The 3,888-nt window shown below is 40.0% G+C and overlaps 1 long non-coding RNA gene across 1 annotated transcript; it reads left to right on the forward strand.

The window, feature by feature from the left end:
* The first annotated feature begins 1,932 nt into the window (after nucleotides 1–1,932).
* LOC125412356 (uncharacterized) lies at nucleotides 1,933–2,971 on the forward strand. The gene is made up of 2 exons (XR_007235575.3): nucleotides 1,933–2,317; nucleotides 2,795–2,971. It is a non-coding gene; the product is annotated as an uncharacterized LOC125412356 (long non-coding RNA).
* Nucleotides 2,972–3,888: the final 917 nt, after the last annotated feature.

The following is a 3,888-nucleotide window of genomic DNA, read 5'->3' on the forward strand; positions in this document are numbered from 1 at the left end:
TTCTCTGCTTTGTTTCTTCTCCCGTGGCACCAAAACGTTACTCTATTTTCAAGGTGAAGTCTCCCACCCCGCTTTTAATTCCCTCATCAAGGGAACACTGTGAAGGTACACCTGAGTTTGGGTCTAAATAAATGCAATTTTAATGGGCTGTTGAAACTCTGTGAATACTTCCCTATGTTTTAGGCTAAAGTAGATTAAAGTCTAAATGCACAGAATGGCATTGTTTATCACACCAGCAGATCTTGAGCTCTACATGTGCTTAGCATGCATGAGGTTCAACCGCCAACATACAAAAAAAATTAAATTATTTATTTTATATGTAAATTTTATTAATTTGATATATATGTGTATAGATATGTGTGTGTGTGTCTAAAAGGGCTTCCCATTATAATACACTCAAGACCCCTTTTCAATTCTTTTGACTGAATTTCCTGTATATGTTTAACATTCTCCTGCTAATAAAACGTAGTCTCTTGTTTATTATTTTTTAATAAATTTTTTATTACTTATTTTTTTCCAAATTCTCACTCCCTCCCATCCTCCCATTCCCTCCACACACCCTCCCATCCCACCCCCCTCTAATCCTAAGAGAGGGTAAGGCACTTTGCTTTGTGGAAGGTCCAAGGCCCTCCCTACTACGTCTAGGCTGAGCAAGGTATACAGCCAAAGAGAATAGGATTCTTGTTTATTATTAAAAGACCTTTCCTCATATCCTTTAAAAAACCCAGCCCCTATTCTTTCTTCCTCTTATTTAAATAAGATTAATTTTAGTAGAGTTCTTTTGTCAGTGTTCTGTTTTATGTTTATACACAACCATAGCCATTAAACAGTTTTTCACCCAGTTATTCAGGAAGAGTCAGTCTTGCTCTCCAGTGTGGCTAGGATACTCTCTAGATTAAAGCTCTCCAGGAATTTGCAGTGTTGCTGGAATCCTTTCCAGGACCATTGGGCCGTCTATGGCCTCTTCTCTGCCTGTCTTACCCACGAGGCGCCCCTCATCCATCGTGGGCCCACATTGCCTTTCTGCCCCTCTATAAGCCCGAGTTCCTTCACACTCTTTGGACTTGCTGCTGATTCTTTTATTTTCAGGATCACTTCCTTCTCGTAGATGACATGTCATCTTAGAGAGGCCACTGCTCCTTGTCACGCCAAGCAGCCTGTGATATTCCCATGCTTCACACCTATCCTAGCTGTCTGAATGCCATACTATTTTGAAGTTTTTGCTCATTTTCTCATTTATGAGCTTTTGTTCATTTTCACTCTTCCTTGGGTCCTTTATTATGCTCTAGGAAAGGAAGAGAATTTCTTTTGTGGGTAAGTTTGTGGCTGGCAGTAGTAATTCTTTTTTAACTTTTTTCAGCTTCATACACATTTTAAAAAATGCTGGGCATGCTAGTGCAGGCCTTTAAGCCTAAAACTCGAGTCAAAGACAGGTGGATGTCTGTGAGTTCAAGGCCATCCTGGCCTACATAGTGAGTTCCAAGCTGGGCAGAGCTACATAGTAAGACCCTGTCTTAAAAAAGAAAAAATAAAAGAATATATTGTGTTCATATTCATCCTTTCTTACCCTCTTTTCTCCTTCCATCTCCTGATGACCTGGAAGGGAATTTTCTGTTCTTTGTTTATTGTAGTTTCCAGAACAACATCTACTACATAACAAGAACTCAATAAACAGTGTTCAAGAAGCAGTGCTGGCTCATCTCCACACTTACTTGAAGAATTCCCGTTGCCTTGAGTCTTACATTGCATTGAGTATTCTCATCGAATTATCCAGTTTCATGATATCGTCACGTAGTTGTCAAACAGTCAGAAGTTGACAATCTCCAATGTTGTCCAGCCCAGTTTTAGACCAAAAAGGTAAGAGAATGCCTTGCACCCTTTAATACCTCAGATATCCTTTTCAGATCTTTTGTAATAAGGCATAACTGAAAACCGAATAATGGCAGTCAGTGGGGAATCTGAACGGGGACCTAAAGCGCCTGCATCTTTGAAGGCTTGTGCTTTATTTTTAAAATTCGGATGAACTTTGCATTCCAATGCGTGAAGCATCTTGATTTGATTTCATTTACAAGAGCTTCTCTTTCAGGCTGCTGGAGAAATAAATGAACCCTCCAAGAAGATGTGCCCTGTGTACCTTGGAAAATCACCAAGAATTCCAAGTGCATGCGGCATGACGACACCATCTCGAAAGGACTCTGGAGGGACCTTAGGGAACGCAGTCCCTCCCACCCCTGGGTGTGCTCCTGTGTCTTCACCCTCACCACAGAATAAGTCCTGCAATGTGGCCACGCAAGTCAACTCAGGAGGAGACATGGGTGTGAGGTTTTGAGGAGAAACCTAAAAGTTCTGTCTTTCTGCATCCTTCTCTCTTCACACCCCACTTTCTCTTTTAAATTATTGCTTTTTTTCTGTTAATGTGCTTGATGTTAAAAGAAAAAGGGTAAATCTCTCTCACTGGCAAGATAGACCAGAGAGTGGCCATACAACCCAAGTCTTCCAGGGTCATTCTAGATTTGCTGTACTGCAGCATAAATGTTTTAGGGTACTCTTCTCATCTGAACAGTCTCTAGTCAGTGTAAGGAATGTGTTCTCCACACCCCTCCCCTTAAATGGACTAGCGGGACCAACCCAAACCAATCACAGGCAATTAATATAAATTCTTTTAGCTTAGCTCCAAGCTGCCAGGGAGAAAGAATCTGTGTGACTCAGAATCATTAGTGTCCAATTAATCTATTAGGAAATCAGAAACTCAGAAGCATCCTAATGGGGTCATTTGTTCCCTCTATTTCTACAGGCTGGAGCTGGTAATCACCACTTGTGATTTCACAATGGTGTTTGCAGGAAGAAGACAGAAGAGGCAATCGGGATGATAAGGGTGAATTTGTTTAACTAAATACCATCAGATAAATTAGTAAAAGTATTTTAAATAAAGTATGACATGTGAGAATCATCCCTTTAGGGATGCAGAAAATTTGCATAATTATCTCTTTGAGTAACTGGGAACTTGAAGATCATTATTTCATGAATGTCTGCGATAGCAAATATGGTCACCACTTCAGGGAATACAGGGGACTGATGTTCCCTGATCCTGTCCTCTGAATCCAACAGTGTTATAAGGCTACGCTTTCCATGGATGCATCCATCCAATGTAAACACCCCAGGGAGACAAAGGACGTAGGACCCTCTGGCAGCTCGCTTTGTCATGAGGACTTCAGCCATCATTGCCAAACTTAGAATTTAAATGTTAGGCTCTTTTTTCTTTCTTTTCTCCCATGTCCTTTTCAGCCCTCAGTCCCACAGTAATATTTTTAAGGGACAAGAAAAATTAAACTATTTAATATGCCTAAGATAATTGATCTAAGAAGGAAAATCATGAGTGATCATAAGAGAATTTTGACCTAAGTCTGAGGGAAATTTATAATAACTAGAGCATGTCAGAAATGGCTGTGATTGTGCAGATAGAGGTGGCAGTAATCAGTGTCCAAAGTTATTTATTTCATATCAAATGCTACATTTACTCCAAACGCTGTTTAGAGAATAAATATATTCCTTCAGGGTAGCACAGCAGTGATAACTCAATTCATATATAATGAGTTTATATATATGTTTGCTCAGCAGATTTTCATATTCTTTCTTTCCAGTGTTTATTTATCCAGAAGCATAAAAAGAGTTAAGGTGCCCTTTATCCCATCCCAAGCAATAGTAAACATTTTTGAAGGTCGTAAGTTATTCAGAAACTCCCATTCAATGTGCAGATGGAATCAACTTCGCCCCCCACCAATCACCGCCTCCCTTTGATCCTGTGGTCCCTGCTCTGTGTTTGCTTAGGTTCAGATGATGAAGGTATTTAGCTAATTATGCAACCTCCTTCTCTAGTGGAAGAATTTC

The sequence above is a fragment of the Myodes glareolus genome, chromosome 3 (assembly GCF_982192425.1).
Source record: "Myodes glareolus chromosome 3, mMyoGla1.1, whole genome shotgun sequence".
Classification (NCBI taxonomy): domain Eukaryota; kingdom Metazoa; phylum Chordata; class Mammalia; order Rodentia; family Cricetidae; genus Myodes; species Myodes glareolus.